Source organism: Canis lupus, chromosome 4 (genome assembly GCF_048164855.1).
Source record: "Canis lupus baileyi chromosome 4, mCanLup2.hap1, whole genome shotgun sequence".
Taxonomy (NCBI): domain Eukaryota; kingdom Metazoa; phylum Chordata; class Mammalia; order Carnivora; family Canidae; genus Canis; species Canis lupus.
Window position 1 is genome coordinate 22,034,778 of NC_132841.1, and position 17,439 is coordinate 22,052,216.

The 17,439-nt window shown below is 44.3% G+C and overlaps 1 long non-coding RNA gene across 2 annotated transcripts; it reads right to left on the reverse strand.

The window, feature by feature from the left end:
- Window positions 1–284: 284 nt before the first annotated feature.
- Window positions 285–17,327, reverse strand: LOC140631512 (uncharacterized). 2 transcript variants are annotated; one of them, XR_012029055.1, is made up of 3 exons: window positions 17,241–17,327; window positions 16,254–16,370; window positions 285–531 (listed from the first exon to the last, which is right to left on the reverse strand). It is a non-coding gene; the product is annotated as an uncharacterized lncRNA (long non-coding RNA). The 2 variants fall into 2 exon arrangements; XR_012029056.1 differs by lacking the exon at window positions 17,241–17,327 and adding an exon at window positions 16,707–17,049.
- Window positions 17,328–17,439: the final 112 nt, after the last annotated feature.

Here is a 17,439-nt window from a genome sequence, read left to right on the forward strand (position 1 = left end):
GCCTGTAGATGGCCACCTTCTTCCACTGTTCCTTTATATCGCCTTCCCTCCCTGCCTGTCTGGCTCTGTCCAAATTTCCCTGTTTTACTCGGACACTGTCATATGGGGTTAGAACCCACCCTAACAACCTCTTTTTACTCTGACCGCCTCTTTAAAGATACAGTCCCCAAATAAGGTCACATTCTGAGCTACTGGTGCTCAGGACTCCAACCCATCTGTTTTGGAAGGACATCCATGACAGAAGTGAAATAAAAACAGAACTCAGCTGGGGGTATTTGGACACGTGTTTACTTTCCTGATAAAACGAGACCACTTTCTTCCTGCCTTGAATGTGACTATGATCGTTGTAGCCTCAGCTGCCATCTCTGACTGTGACAGAGGCCCTGAACCAACTCCAGTAACCTCAGGACTCCGGACATCTTGTCACATGGCTTTTATTCAGGATTTTGAGGAGATGTTTCTCTTATCTGCAGCCGAAAGCACTCCTAACCAGTCCAGCATCTTCCCAGATGGTTGTTCGTTCCCCTGCACCTGTTAGTGAACATTCAGAACTTCATGTAAGGACTTCCTCACTCATTTATCTTCCAATGTCTCATTTCGAGAGCCATGTAACTTCCAGAACAATGGCGAGGCACAGGCATACATCCTCCACCAAAGTGCCTGAGGAGGCTGGGCTTTGAAGAGATGCAATATTGGAGCTGAGAAGGCCACAGAGGACTGAAGACCCGAACCAGAAGAATTTTTGGAACAGGGGACGAGTAGGGTGGACAGGAAAGGGAAGTGGGGGGTAGAGGCAAAAAGCGGACAGGTCCAGTAACACTTGTTACTGTGAAGACGAGGGAAAGGGGATTTTCTAGGATTAGCAACATGGCAGGGCTTGGAGGAAATCCTAAGGGAACTTCCTCCATTGCTGAAATACGATAGTGCAAAATCACAGGCTGGATGCAAACTGGAGAATATCTAGTTCAGGTTTAGCAAACTCAGATGCTTCCAGGGTCCGGGCAGTAGCATGAGTGAGCAAATTTGCAAGTGAACACTGTGGAGAACCATCCACTGGTGCAGCAGCTGGAAGTCAGCTTCCAGTCTTGATCCTGCGCGTGCTGGGCTCAGAACCGCTAAATCTGATTTTTCCAGAAAAGCTAGAAATCCATTTTCTTATGTTGAAATCTCCAGGCTTGTATTTATTTTTTTAATGTTTTATTTATTTATTCATGAGAGACAGAGAGAGGCAGAGACACAGGCAGAGGGAGAAGCAGGCTCCATGCAGGGAACCCAATGTGGGACTCGATCTCAGGTCTCCAGGATCAGGCCCTAGGCTGAAGGCAGTACTAAACTGCTGAGCCACCCGGGCTGCCCAAAATCTCCAGGCTTTTAATGTTGGAAATTCATCAAACAGTTTTGAACTATGTATGAGCCACACAGAATGCCTCTGTGAGCTAGTTGTGGTCACCAGCCCCACATCACATCCAAAGCAGGAGACCACATTACAGCCCCTCCACTGTAGACCTTGCCTTGAGCCCCTCCACTGACTCAGATTTCATTAAAAAATCCACTAAACCCTGCACCTCCAGACATCAATCCACTTTTCTCCAGCAGCTCTAGAAGAGCAAAAGACTATTTCCTTGGTGCACCCATTGTAGCTTTTCCTTTGCCTGTTAAAATCATTCCCATACAGAGGCAACAGCCAAATCAGTGTCTTTTAGGCTCTCTATATGGAATAAGAGGCAGAGGAGATGGGTGCATATAAATATTTAGGAAGCCAAGAAGGCAGGTCACTGTGACTGGTTAGAGCTAAGAAGTGAGGAAAAGAGGAACGGAGGCTGACCTTTATTTTATTTATTTTATTTATTCATGAGAGATACAAAGAGAGAGGCAGAGACATAGGCAGAGGGAGAAGCAGGCTCCCTGTAGGAAGCCCGATGCAGGACTCAATCCCAGGATCCCAGGATCATGACCTGAGCCAAAGGCAGACACTCAACCACTGAGCCATCCAGGTGCCCCTGGAGGTTGACCTTTAGCCTCTGATGGTGCCACGTTCTAGGAAAGGGCATGCAGGGGGGAAAGGGGGCAGCATTGTGTGCTGACTCACAGGATGTATAGTTAGATGTGCTTGAGGGACATCCAGGCAGCAACAAGGAACCTGGGCTGAAGATATGGGTTTGGGAGCCCTGAGCAGATGCTGGAGCAAAAGGAGTGGGAAAGCTTAGTGGACAGAGATGTGGGGTGAGAAGGTAAGGAGACCAAAGGCAAAACTCGGAGAATGTCAACATTTCCATGAGGGGCAGTAGGGTAGCAGGGGGCATATGAAGACCAGCAAGGAGATCCCAGGAAGAGACAAAAGGATTCAGAAGAGAGCAGTGTCCAGAAACTCAAAGGATGAGAAAGGGCTGAGAAAAAGTGAACAGTCAGATGAGGACCAAAAAAGTGTCTGCTGGATGTTACATCAAAGTAGCTTCTGAGCTACTGCAGGGTGGAGGCCCAGCTGAAGGGATTGAAGAGTGAATAAATAGAAGCGAGAGCATGATACATCAGCAAGTGTAGATGTCAGAAGCATGGCTGGAAAGTAGGGAGGAAAACATGGCCATAGCTAGGAAGGATGTTGGGATCCAGAGAGGGATGTTTAAAGCTGTAAAGACTTGGGCATGTTTAAACTCTGATGCCTAAATAAATAAATAAATAATAAAATAAAATAAAATCAGAAGAGACAGGAAAAGTCCACTTGAAGAGACAGGAAAATATAAGCCTAAACTCTGAGGTTGCTAAACCTTATTTTTATAGCATAAAATGCCTTCTAGATAACCCCATGTCTTAATCTTCTCAGGCTTCCATAACAAAAATACCATAGGTTGGGTGACTTAAACAGTAGAAATGTATTGTCTTATAGTCCTGGAGGCTTGGAAGTTCAAGAGGAAGGTGCCAGTTAATTTGGTTTCTGGTGAGATCTCTTTTCCTGGCAGTAAACGACTACCTTCTTACTGCATCTTCATGTGGCAGAGAGAGCTCTGGTATCTCTTCCTTCTCTTTTTAAAAAAAATATTTTATTAATTTATTCATGAGAGACACACAGAGAGAGGCAGAGACACAGGCAGAGGGAGAAGCAGGCTCCATGCAGGAAGCCCGATGTGGGACTCAGTCCCAGGACTCCGGGATCACGCCCTGAGCCAAAGGCAGATGCTCAACTGCTAAGCCACCCAGGCGTCCCTCTCTTCCTCCTCTTATAAAGGCACCAGCCTTATGGATTAAAGCCTTATTCTTATGACTTTTTTTTAACCTTAATTACCTCCTTATAGGTTCCATCTCCAGATACAGTCACCCCATCTCCAAATACAATGCTGTATTGTATTTGGTTAGAACTTCAACACATGGATTAGAACTTCAACACCTGGATCGGAGGAGAGCAGATACAATCCAGGTCCTAGCACCATGTACTCACCTACCTATTATGGGGACAAGCTATTTGGCATTTTGTGGGCCTTCTTGGAACTGCCAAGCTGGAGCTCCCTTTACCTTACTCACCCTTCCTTTCTCCCCCTGCATTTTCTGTCCTCAAAGTAGAAACTCAAAGGGAGGACATTGCTAAGAGAGTTGCCTGGTGATCAAAATACAAGATGTTCTCCTGAAAGGAGGAAGGAGTCTGGAGCTTCCAAGAGAAACCCACTCATTCCAAGCCCTGAGTCTGGCTCAGTGTGACTGCTGTATAGACACATTATTCCCACCAAGGATGCCCCCAATACACTCTCAGCTTCAGTTGTTCAGTTATGTCATGATAAAAGTGAGTTCTTAGTATTATAGAAACCACTTTCTCCCAAGTCTAATCGCTGAACAATCTCTGTCTCTCACTACACTCATCCTGAGTCCACCCGCTAAGTTATTTATTTATTCACCAAATAGTACTGAACACACTCATGTGCCAGGCACTGCACTAGTCCCTGGGGTAAAGCAGGCTGCTTTTATGGACCTTACAGTCTAGAGAAGGGCCGGATAGTAATTAATCATACAACTATGCCTGGACAAGTCATATGCATGTGAGGCACACGGTGACCTGAGAGCCTCTAACAGGAGACTGAGCCCTGTTAGATAGGGAAGGGAAGGCTGCCCTGAGAAAATGCATCTGAGTGGGGATGGGGATAAGGAATGAGTAGAAGTCAACGAGGTGACTATGAGAGAATATATTGGTTTTCTATGCTGCATATAGAAAATAGTAACACATTTATACAGCTTTATTTTTTTGAACAAAAACTTAGTGACTTAAAACAAGACATAGATTATCTCACAGTTTCTATGGGTCAAGAATAATAGCACGGCTTAGCTGGATCCTCTGCAAAGCTGAGATCAAGGTATGATACAAGGCTGCATTTTTCACATGGAGGCTTGACTGGGGAAGGATCCACTTCCAAGCTCATTCAGGCTTGGAAGTGGATTTTTTTTTTTTTTTTTTTTTTTTTTTTTGTGGCAACAGGATTCATGGCAGCTTGTTTCTTTAAAGCCAGTGAGAGCAAGAGCAAGACCAGCTGGGGTAGGGGAGGACTCTAAAGTAAGTGTGCTAGCAAGATGGAGTCCTACAAACACAATCACAGCAGTGACATTCCATCACCCTTGCCATAATCTGTTGGTTAGAAACAAGTCACAGTTCCCCTTACATCAAGGGTGTGAATGCCAGGAGAGGAGTGTCATGGCAGTCACCTTAAAATCTCTTCACCACAGAGAACAACCAGGCAAAGGGAATGGCACATGCAAAGGCCTTGTGATGGGAGACAGTGTGGTCCATGTGAAGAACAGGAGCACAGAAAATGAGAGGGAGAAACACAGAAGCTGAGGCCAGACCATGCAGGGCCTTACTCAAGATTCTGTGGGAAGCCATGGAAGAGAGAGTGGCGACATAATCCAATTTGCACTTCTGGTCAGTACTATCCCAGGGCTTCTGAGCTGAATTCAGAGTGGATGGATGAATAACCCCACCTAAATCCAGCCAGAAGACCTGGATACAAGGAATTGTCACCAAGGCAGGTAAGTCCCATAGCTAGAAGCTCCATGAGGTCTGTTCTTGTTCACTCCTGAACCCAGAGTTGGGGCTATACTAGCATCTGAACAGATATTTCTGAATGAATTTGTTGATGGAGAGATAGAAGCCAGGTATCTTGTTTAGAGTCTGCATGGAGAATGAGATCCTGGGAGTCAGAGTTTTTCACCCTGAATCTCACAGCACCTACCTAGTCATCAAAAAAGGATTCTCACTGAGAGAGAGAGAGAAAAAAAAAAGATTCTCATTGAAAACCCTGGGCTCCACCCAAGAGAGAGTAGAAGCTCCCTGGGGCAGAGTACCTCTTGCTTCAGTGTGGCAAGCCCCCACTCTTGGCTCTTGGCTCTGAGGCTCTGTAGACTGTGTGCTTTGCCTTTGGGCTGTGGCTAGCACAGGGCATGCACACCATTCACTGTTTGGATGACAGGACATTTCCATTTCAAAAGTGCTCTCTCTGGTTGGAGGTCAAGCTATCAAAACCAGAACATCCCACTGGATGTGGTGTGGCATTAAGTGTACTGCCCACTTTCTCCCTGCAGGCCAGGGGTAATACAGGGAAGATTGTATCATGAAGAATCTTCTCCTTAATACTGGGATAGACAAGGAGAAAGACAGATGTTGAATTGTAGTAAATAGGCAGATGATAAACTGGCTTCAATGGAGGACTTTATTATGCCAAAGTAACCTTGAACAAACCAAACCTCATTTTCTGAAGTAAACTACCGACTTCTGTTGGCATCACCCAACAAAACCTCCAAAAGAGGAAATGCTGAGGCTGAAGCATGGCCCCTCTGGCATACTCAACAGTCACACATGCTGCTACGCCACCTGCTCCTCTTCTCCCAGCCTCATGGCCCCTGGCACCTTCTTGGATCTGGATTGGTGCCTAATCACCATTCTTGTTGGCCAAACCTTGGCTGGGCCTGACATGTCATCTTTAGAAGAGCACTCTGTGTATGAGGGGTTCGCCTTCCCATTTTTCAGAGGACAGAATAGCTTCAAAGCTCATGGTCATACATCAAGCAGGTGGGAAAGCCAGCATTTGAACCAAGGAATGTCAAAGCCTATACACAGTAGACTGTTCCCAACCACAGCAAGAGGCTAGAGAATTTCTAGAGATACAGCAGGTGACCTTGGGCAAGCTAGTTTCTCTAAGGCTGCTCCCTCACCTGTAAAACAGGCATAATAATACCTACCTTGTATAGCAGCTGGGAATATACAGATAAGATCTCTAGAAGCCTCATACAACACCTGACTCAGTCTGGATGCCTATAAAAGTTATCTATGATTGTTATCACCTTCTGAACACAATCTGTCTCTTGTATTTCAGGCGCTCCGGAAATGGATGCTGTTCATTGCCCAATGTATTCAGAAATGTGATGATAAAGAATCGGTACCCAAGGGGCGCCTTCACCTAAGATGAAGGAGAAAATGTACAAGATGGCCAGCCAGAAGCAGGAACACTGGTCCTAGCTCCATGGGTCCTGGCTGCATGGTTTCAGTGAAGTCATAACCTCTTTGAACCTCAGTTTCTTTATCTGTGAGATGTAGATGAGAATAATAATAATCACTTCTCAGCCTTTTGGCTAAGATCAAGTGGAGAATAATAAGCAGCCTCCATCATAGGGCTGTGGGTCAGCTTATGTGAGATAATGGTCTGAAAGTGCTTTGTAAAGTGGAAAAGTGTTATCCAAAGGTAAGGGGTGATTATCCTTTTGATGATATAGATTTTGCATGGATGGCCTCATTACAGAGGGTGGGGCCAGCCTCTCATTGCCCCTGCGGAAGACAGAGACAGAGGGCACACAGGCACCTGATAAATGCAGGGAGAAGGAATGAGTTTTAGAAGGCCTAGGTGGCCAATCCCTGAAATATTAGGCGATAGCGGGGCACCTGTGTGCTCAGTCAGTTAAGTGGCTACCTTCGGTTCAGGTCATGATCCCGGAGTTCTGGGATCAAGCCCCGCATCCTTGCTCAGCAGGGAGCCCGCTTCTCCCTCTTCCCCTGCCCCTCTCCCCATTTGTGTGTGTACACACTCTCAAATAAATAAACAAAAATCTTAAAAAAAAAGATTATAGGAAGGGCATCCCTGGGTTGGGCACCCCCAGGCCACTTCCATTTTTTGCAACTACAATTATATCAATAAATGTTCAATTTTCCAAGGAAGGGCTGCCCAAATGTGGTGTGTTTTGCATATTCAATCCATACTTTGCAAGTTCAATGGCGGGACATCAGGTATGGACCTAGGGGTGTGTGTCTGTGGGGTCACAATTGCCCTGGCAGCTTCCCAATCGCCAACTACCTAGATAAACTTATTATGAGATAATACCCAAATAGTATATTTGAGGCCACATGAGGCCCTCCTTGTTCCTCATGGTAGGCTCTGGGAGAGGAGGCAGAGATATCTTTAAATTTTCATCTGACAGATAGACTGTGGTATATCCATAAATGGACTACTACTCAGTCATAAAAAGGAATGGACTACTCATACAAGCAAAATGTTATGCTGCATGACATATTAAACAATACATATGGTATGATTCCATTTATATAAAGTTTCAGAACAGATAAAGTGAATCAGTTGTGATAAAAAGCAAATCAATGATTCTTGCCTGGGGTTTGGGCTTTGATGTGGGGGGGTTTGATTACAAAAAGGTTTGGGGGACTTCTGGTGTGATGAAATGTCCTTTATCTTGACTATGGTGGTATTTGCAAGAATGGAGACATCTGTCAAAACTCATAGGCAAGCACACTTGAGAGGAGTGCATACCAATTACACCATAACCCAACTGAGAAACAAAAATTCTCATCTGAATAGGGAGGGCCTACACCAGACCAATCTGCCTGCAACTGTGTCTCCTGTTTATATCTCAGCTTCCACAAAAGCTTTATAAAGTCAGTTCGGCACGTACAGACCACAGGCTGGTTCTGAGCCAGGCCCCATGGGATGGGAGGCAAGGAAGTCCTTGTCCTTGTAGAGTTAGCAGTCCTGCAGGGGACCAGATGCAAAAGCAAACAACGCTCCTGCACAAGGTGGGTACAAGTGACCTCAGTGTACACAGGGCACTGCGGGAGCTCAGAGGGAAGGAACCAACCCTGGCTGGGGAAATGAAAGTCAAGGAAGGTCAACCTAAACGGAGTATTAAGTAAGAGTGTGGGCTAGGCAAGGAAGTGGGGGAGGAGACCATCTGTCCAGGTGGGATGTTCATTCACTCCATGGGATCTGGGGCGCCTCTGTCTTGTGTACTGCTATATCCCCTCCTCCAGAAAGTACCTGACATATAGTAGGTGTTCATTAAGGATTTGTTAAAGGACAGTATGACCAATATGGGAGTCTGCAAACTATAGCCTGTGGGACAAATACATCTGGCTGCCTGCTTTTGTTAAGAAAGTCTTACTGGGGGCTTCTGGGGGGCTCAGTCGGTTCAGCTTTTGTCTTTGGTTTAGGTCATGATCCCAGGGTCCTGCAGTGGAGCCTCACATCAGGCTCCCTGCTTGGCGAGGAGCCTGCTTCTTCCTCTCCCTCTGTCGCTTCCTCTGCTTGTTCTCTCTCTGTCAGATACATAGATAAAATCTTTTTAAAAGAAAAAATGGAAGAAAGAAAGAAAGAAAGAAAGAAAGGAAGGAAAGAAAGAAAGAAAGAAAGAAAGAAAGAAAGAAAGAAAGAAAGAAAGAAAGAAAGAAAGAAAGAAAGAAAGAAAGAAAGAAAGAAAGAAAGAAAGAAAGAAAGAGAAAAGAAAAGAAAGAACAAACAAACGTCTTACTGGACCCATACTCATTTGTTCACACATTGTCTATGGCTTCCCTCTTGCTACAATAATGAAGTTGAATACTTGTGACAGAAACCATCTAGTCTGCAAATGGTAAAATATTTACCCTCTGATCTCTTATAGAAAGAGTTTGCTAACTCCTGACCAAAGGCAGGAGGGGATGCTTGTGGAGTTTAACCCTTAATTACAGACTAGGAGAAAGGAAATTAAGTGAGGTGAGAACAGTGGGAATGAATGCTAGTGTTCAGTGACAAAATGTTTATATACATTTCCTTACTGTTTGTGGTGGATAGGTAGATTGGTGCACTCAACGCCTTTTCTAACTTTCTTCTGCTGTGCCTTCTCACACTACAGAAGCTGGAAAACTAAAAAATGTCATTTTCACATTCCCTGAAAGCAAGACCACCAGATGTGTTTCAGAGGTCAAGATTATATCAGCAGATGCCTTCACGTAACACTTGAATTCAGAAGTGAGTTAGGTGGGGGTGGAGAGTGGGGTGCGGTGTTGTTTCAGGCACCACTATCTGGATGGATCCAGCAGGCTCTGCGTGGCTCTGAAGTCCCATCAGACAGCAGCTCTCTGATCCTTGATCGTGGCAAAGGTGGGGCGGGTGGCTGGGCCAGTAGCTGTTTACTCCCCAGCTTCCTGACTCTGGTCAGGGTAGCAGATCTCCTAGGTCAGTTCTGCAGGGTTCTGAGGGTCATTCTTTGTTTTACGCACCTACTTCTCTGCCTCCTAACTGAAAGGCTATTTAAAAATGTGTTGGGGCGGGCAGCCTGGGTGGCTTAGCAGTTTAGTGCTGCCTTTGGCCCAGGGTGTGATCCTGGAGACCCAGGATCGAGTCCCATGTCGGGCTCCCTGCATGGAGCCTGCTTCTCCCTCTGCCTGTGTCTCTCTGCCTCTCTCTGTCTCTCATGAATAAATAAGAAAAAATAAAATAAAAATGTGTTGGGGCACCTGAGTGGCTCAGCTGTTTAAGAGTCTGCCTTGGGTTCAGGTCATGATTCCAGCGTTCTGGGATCGAGCCCTGCATTGGGGCTCATCAGGGAGCCTGCTTCTCCCTCTCCCTCTGTCCCTCCCCTCTGCTGTGCTCTTTCTCTCCCTGTCAAATAAATACATAAACAAACGATGTGTTATATACTTTAAATAAAACCAGGTAAACATATATTTAGCTCTTTATGTGTATTCACATTAGACACCCCCCCCCAAAGTGAGAGCCGATTTTTTTTTTTAAGCATAAACCCATAAGGACTAAGAAGTCAGAAAAGGATATGGCACAGAACCAGTGATAGCAACAACATTCTGGAAGCTGGAAAGCAGAGAGACTCATGGTGACTGACTCCATAGAGTGGGAACAGTGGGGGCGGAGCAGCTAACAAGAAAAAGGCCAGTTTTTATCAGCACTCCAGGGAGGCTCACAGATCAGAGGTTCCAGGTACCTCTGCGATCAGGGGTGCAAGGTGTGGTTGGAGAGAGAAAGACTGGCTTAACGTCTTTAAAAGGAACAGCTGGAACCCACAAATCTCTTCCACTATCCTACCCAGCCAGCCACCTTTCCCTCCGTGACACCAGCAGGTGATGTGAGGTTTATCTTTGAGACAGGTTGAACAAGAGATACAGCAGGTTGGGGACCCCTTGGGCTTCAGAGACACACTGCAGGTGTAGCCTTAGGAAGGTGCTATACTGAAAGAAAGTGAAAGTCTGCATTCTGAATAGAGAGAGTCCCTGCTCTCTGCCTGGCCCCAGCTTGGCTTTCAGAACCTGGACCCAGACTTGTACTCCCCAGGCAGGAGAATGTAGGCTGCTTTTTGGGGGGAACAATGATCAGCAGAAGATAAAATATTTATAGATACTGACATTTGGGTGACCCCTAGTGAAATAGATGGTCTGGATCAGATGACCACACAGAGAATCTCATCCTGAGATTAGCCCCCCCTCCACCTCAGAGCTTCCTTTAAGTATTTCAGCCCCTCATGAATGGACAGCTGAAGATCATCAGGCACGTGAGGAATGCTTTTAACCTGAAAAAGGGAGCTTAAAAACAGTCAGAGAAAGCAAATTCAAGGAAATAGAGACAATGCAAGTTGGAAAAGACAACTCCAAAAAGACTCCAATATTTCAAGGAGATGAAAGTTAGTGCATTGTGTTAGACTGTTACATTGGCAGCCCCCAGTGAGCTCTAACTCCCAGTAAGTGGGATCCTGTCCCCTTCACCATTACTTCTGGGCTTGGCCATGTGATTTGCTTTAGCCAAATGGACATTAACAAGTGTGGTGCAAGCAGAGATTTATCAGTGCTTTCACACTGTGCTTCTCCTGTTAAAACACTTGCAATCTTTGAGACCTTGGGCAAGTGTGGTGGTTTTAAAATATGTCCATAAATCCTTGATGTCTCCCTTCAAAAGGTGGAGCCTGGGCAGCCCAGGTGGCTCAGTGGTTTATTATTTTTTTTAAGATTTTATTTATTTATTCATAGAGATAGAGAGAGAGGCAGAGACACAGGCAGAGGGAGAAGCAGGCTCCATGCAGAGAGCCTGACTTGGGACTCAATCCAGGGTCTCCAGATCACGCCCTGGTCTGCAGGCGGCGCTAAACCGCTGCGCCACCGGGGCTGCCCTGGCTCAGTGGTTTAGCGCTGCCTTTAGCCCAGGGCATGATCCTGGAGATCCGGGATCGAGTCCCACATCGGGCTCCCTGTATGAAGCCTGCTTCTCCCTCTGCCTGTGTCTCTGCCTCTCTTTCTCTCTGTGTCTCTCATGAATAAATAAATAAAATCTTAAAAAACAAAACAAAACAAAAGGTGGAGCCTAATTCCCTCCCTAGAAAATATTGGTCTTACTTAGTGACTTGATTCTAATAAACAGAATGTGGCAGATGTAACAACATGATAGGTGATTTCTATGGCCAGTTCGTAAGAGTCACTGTAGCTTATTCCTTGTTCCCTCTCACAGTGCAATCACTCAGGCAGAAGCCAGCAGCCATCTCACAAGGACATTCAGGTGGCTCTGGAGAGGTCCACATGGTGAAGAATTGGGGCCTCCTGTCCCCTGCCATGTGAGTGAGCTTGGAAGCAAATCCTCTGACCCCAGTCAAGCCTTCAGATGAGGACAGACCTGGCAAACATCCTCACTGCAACCTTGTGAGTAACTGGCTTTCACATTTCTGACCTTCAAAGATTGAGAGATAGTAACTATGTATTGTTTCAAGCCAGGAGTTTGGAGTGATTTGTTATGCAAGTCATTCAACTTCCTTGAGCCTCAGTTCCCCATCTGTAAAATGGTTATAATAATGGAGGCTACTGTACAGGGTTGTTGTCAGGAATATATGAAACGGTGGTATGCATAAATTATTTAAAAGAGTGAGACATTGGACATTAGTTGCTGTCATGGTTATTGCTCAGTTGCTTCTAAAAATACTCTGCTGACCTAGAATGGTCCCACTTCCTTAAATTCCTCATCTAGGAGTAGCTTTCACCAGAGAATGTCACTTTAAGCAGCAAATTTTTGCCAAGACTATTCAATGGGGTGGGAAAACAGCCTTTTCAACAAATAGTGCCAGGTGGACTGGTTAGCCACATGCAAAAGAATGAAGGTGAATCCCTACCTCACTCCATATACAAAAATTAACTTAAAATGGAACAAAGATCTAAAAGTAAGAGCTAAAATTATAAACTTAGAAACACAGGCATGAATTTCTGTAATCTTAGATTAAGCAATGGTTTCTTAGATATGATACCAAATGCACAAGCAACTAAAGGAAAAAAAATAGGACATTACTGAAATAAAAAACTTGTGTTTCAAAGATTACCATCAAAAAAGTGAAGATAAAAAACAAACAAACAACAACAACAAAAAAAAAACAAAAAAAAAGTGAAGATAATCCATAGAATGAGAGAAATTATTTGCAGGTCTTACATCTGATGAGGTTCCAGTTTTTGGAATATTAACAAAAAACACTTAAAACTCAATAAAAAACAACCCAATTTTAAAATGGGCAAATTAGGGGGGATCCCTGGGTGGCTCAGTGGTTTAGTGCCTGCCTTTGGCCCAGGGCGTGACCTGGAGTCCCGGGATCGAGTCACACGTCGGGCTCCCTGCGTGGAGCCTGCTTCTCCCTCTGCCTGTGTCTCTGCCCCTCTCTCTCTCTGTCTGTGTCTCTCATGAATAAATAAACAAAATCTTAAAAAAAATAAAATGGGCAAATTATTTGAATAAACATTTCTCCAACAAGATACACTCTGGAACTCTGATGGGTGCTCAATACCATTAGTCATCAGGGAATGCAAATCAAAACCACAATGAGATACCTCTTTACATCCACAAGAGGCTATAATGAAGAAGACAGATAATAACAAGTATTGGCAAAGAACCTGTATACACCATTGATGGCAATGTGAAACGGCACAGCCACTCTGAAAAACAGCCTGGGAGTTCCCCAAATGGTTAAATCTACATTTACAATTCTATCCCTAAGTGTTCACCCAAGAGAATTGAAAACGTACTCACACAACACTTGTACACAAATGTTCATAGCAGTGCAATTTGTAATAGCCATTAAAAGGAACAAAGTAGGGCAGCCTGGGTGGCTCAGTGGTTTAGCGCCACTTTCAGCACAGGGCATGATCCTGGAAACCCAAGATTGAGTCCTACATCTGGCTCTCCCTGCATGGAGCCTGCTTCTCCCTCTGCCTGTGTCTTTGCCTCTCTCTCTGTGTGTGTTCTCGTGAATAAATAAATACAATCTTAAAAAAATATATCTTTAAAAAAAAAAGGAACAAAGTATTGACATGTGCTACTTATAGTTGAACTTTGAAAATGTGTGAAATGGAAGAGACCAGTTGCAAAATAAGGAAAGCTATATAACCAGAAAGTAGATTATTGGTTGCCTAGGGCTGAGGAGGTTGGAGGTAAATGTGAGCCACTGCTAGTGCATATTGGGTATCTTTTCAGGGTGAAAAAATGTTCTGAAAGCAGATGGTGGTGATGACAGTTGAACGAGTTTGTGAATGACTAAAAAACCACTGAGTTGTATATTTTAAAAGGCTAAAATTTATGGTAAACTATTATATCCCAATAAAGCTGTCACACAAGTAAAGAACACGTTTTTAGAAAGAGTGTGAAAAATTATTTGACTAAGTTTTTGGGTTTTTTTTTTTAGGGTAGTGTAGAGGTGATGAAATCCATCCATACATGCACATACACAACCATATGCATGCGTGCACATACACACACACATTTAATTCTAGGCCAGAAACCAGAACAGGTGACTATGATGCCTTCTGTTTGGGGAAAGAAGACACACCAGAGCTCCTCAGACACACTGCTTGATATTCTCTCTCTCTCCCTCCTCCTCTGTCCTCTCCCCACTCATGTTTGCTCTCTCTAAAATAAATAAAATCTTTTTTAAAAAATAAAAATATTTATTTATTTATGTAATCTCTACACCCAACCTGGGGCTTGAATTTACAGCTCTAAGATCAAGATTTTTTAATTTTTTAAAAAACAAAAATTCTAGACCTCCATTAATTTCAATATGACCTTCCTAGAAGATAATTATTTGTTAACTGTGGGGAATCCCTGGGTGGCTCAGCGGTTTAGCGTCTGCCTTTTGCCCAGGGTGTGATCCTGGAGTCCCAGGATTGAGTCCTGTGTCAGGCTCCCTGCGTGGACCCTGCTTCTCCCTCTGCCTGTGTCTCTGCTCCTCTCTCTCTCTCTGTCTTTCATGAATAAATAAATAAAAATCTTTAAAAACATTATCTGTTAACTGTGTTAAACAGTTTATATGCTTCACTTACAGGACTACTCAGTGAGGTAACAGTGTTATGTCCATAATATGGATGAGGCTCAGAGAGTGTAAGTATCTTGCTTATGGTCACATAGCTGTTAACAGGAGAGCTCCTTTCTGTACTTCAGGTTGACTGTCAAAATGAATTTAAAAAACAGATGATACTTCCCTGTCTTTGTGATTTCAAAATTGTCAACCTTATTTAGTTTATTTCATTCCATATTCCAACCCAGTCTTTGGGCAGAAAGATCTCCCTGTTCTTCCCAGAACACCCCAAAATCCATAATCAAAGAGAGATCAAGGAGGGGAGCATGTTGTAATCATATACTTTGTAAGCTTTATACAGTTGTAAAATAGTATCTCACCTTTTCCTTCCTCTAGAAAGTGCCTCTTTCTTTCTTTTTTAATTTTAATTTTTTGAAATTTGAATTTTTAAATTTTTAAAAAAGATTTTATTTATTTATTCATGAGAGACACACACACACAGAGAGAGAGAGAGAGAGAGAGGCAGAGACACAGGCAGAGGGAGAAGCAGGCCCCATGCAGGGAGCCTGATGTGGGACTCGATCCCTGGTCTCCAGGATCACACCTTAGGCCGAAGGCAGCACCAAACCTCTGAGCCACCAGGGTTGCCCCAATTTTTTGAATTTTTAAAAAAATATTTTATTCATTTATTCATGAGAGACACACAGACAGAGAGACAGAGACATAGGCAGGGAGAAGCAGGCACCCTACTGGGAGCCTGATGTGGAACTCAATCCCAGGACCTCAGGATCACAATCTGAGCCAAAGGCAGATGCTCAACTACTGAGGCACCCAGGTGCCCCTTCTCTCTCTCTCTCTTTCTCTTTTAATTTATTTAGGAGCATCTGAGTGGTTCAGTCCATTGAGTGGTTGACTCTTTGTTTCAGCTCAGGTAATGATATCTGGGTTGTGGAATTGAGCCCTGTGTTGGGCTCCAAGCTCAGTGTGGAATCTGCTTGATATTCTCTCTCTCTCCTTCCTCCTCTGTCCTCTCCCCACTCATGTTTGCTCTCTCTAAAATAAATAAAATCTTTAAAAAGATTTATTTATTTATGTAATCTCTATACCCAACCTGGGGCTTGAATTTACAGCTCCAAGATCAAGAGTTGCAAGCTCCACCACCTACTGAGCCAGCCAGGCGCCATATGCAAAGGACATATGCAAAGCCATGGAAACTTTCATGGTTGAGCTCAGGCTCCTCCAACTCTGGGGACCTCTATGGTGCAGGGCAGGAGGGGTTCTTCTTTCTGAATTCTTGGACGCTTATCACAAAATCAGTTCCATGTCATGCTCTGGCCCAACCTGACCACCAATAACAATGTTTGCTTCACTGTGTAAGTTTTCTTGCTTGTTTTCTTGCTTGCTTACTAAGCAATTGATTGGCGCTCTCGGTAGTGAGGACTAGTAGCTATTTTATTTGGGTTAAACACTCAATATCTCTTAGCTTCAATTTCCTCATTCGCAAAATGGGAATGATAGCTATGTTGGTGGTACCTGTGATTCTCTTTCCAATTCCATTTAGGGTATGTTGTAGGCAGAGACAATGCTGCCTAGAGCAGCAGATCTCAAAATGTGATCTGGAGATCCCTGGGGGGGGGGGGGTCCCTGAGACCCTTTCCAAGATTCTGTGAGGTTTCCTATTTTCAACTACTTACCTGTGTGAATCTGGCTTTCCTTCATGCACTTGAATCAAAACAACACATCACAACAGATCGAGTGCAGAAACAGATGTGAGGCTCCAGCTGTCTTCTACGAATCACATGTTAAAATGTCTGCCAAAATGTAAAACAATGCCACTGTTCTCAGTAATTTCTTTTTGTTTTGAAAAATAGAATTTTTAAAATAAAAATACGTTAAATGTAATGACATTATTTTATCAAGCAACCTATTTAGAATTCTCAGTTTTAATTTCGAATACAGTAATTATCAATAGCTATAACCCACACCAAGAAAAGCTCTTGGGAATCCTCAGTTATTCTTAGGAATGTAAACTTTGAAAAGTTTGAGAACCTCAGAGGAAAGACCAGCGTTTCAAAACTAGATTTTTCAGGTACCTTGTGTCCTTAATCTTTCCTTGTGCTTCAGTTCCTTTCTAACACAATACTCACCCTTGTGACATGAGTAGCTATTAATCTCTTTGTTTTCTTAATGTGTAGATTTTGCATTACGTGGGTCTGGAAGGGACTGTCTCTGGCAGGATACACAAGTATACAGAAGTGCACAGCTGGTACCAGGGCTCTCCCCGGGAAAGGGGAATTGGGAAACCAGTCCAGACAGCAGTCCTGATTCTTTTTCTTTTTTTCTTTTTTCCTGATTCTTTTTCTAATGCATTATGCATGCATCGCCTATACCTACTATGGGGCAATTAAAAGTAAAATTACACTTTTGTTTAGATGGCTAGAAAACAGAAGTTGGCTCAAGTAAAGTGGTGTTGACCAGCGATTGGCAAAAAAAAAAAAAAAAAAAAGGGCTGCCCTTTTTGGCTCAGCAGTTCAGCGCCACCTTCGGCCCACAGCGTGGTCCTGGAGACCCGGGATCAAGTCCCACATCAGGTTCCCTGCATGGAGCCTGCTTCTCCCTCTGCCTGTGTCTCTGCCTCTCTCATAAATTAATATTAAAAAAAAAAAAAAAAAAAAGCTTACTGGGTTCTCCACCCCCACCCTGGCGTAGCTCTCAAACACTCGGCGCTAAGGACCGCGAACTCGCGTCCGGCCCGCAGGGGCTCGGCCCCGCCCCTCCGTGGCCCCGCCCCTCCTCGGCCCCGCCCCCTCCTCGGCCCCGCCCCTCACGTCACTTCCGCCGACCAGCTTCCCCGAACTCCCTCTGGCTCCCGCCTTCGCC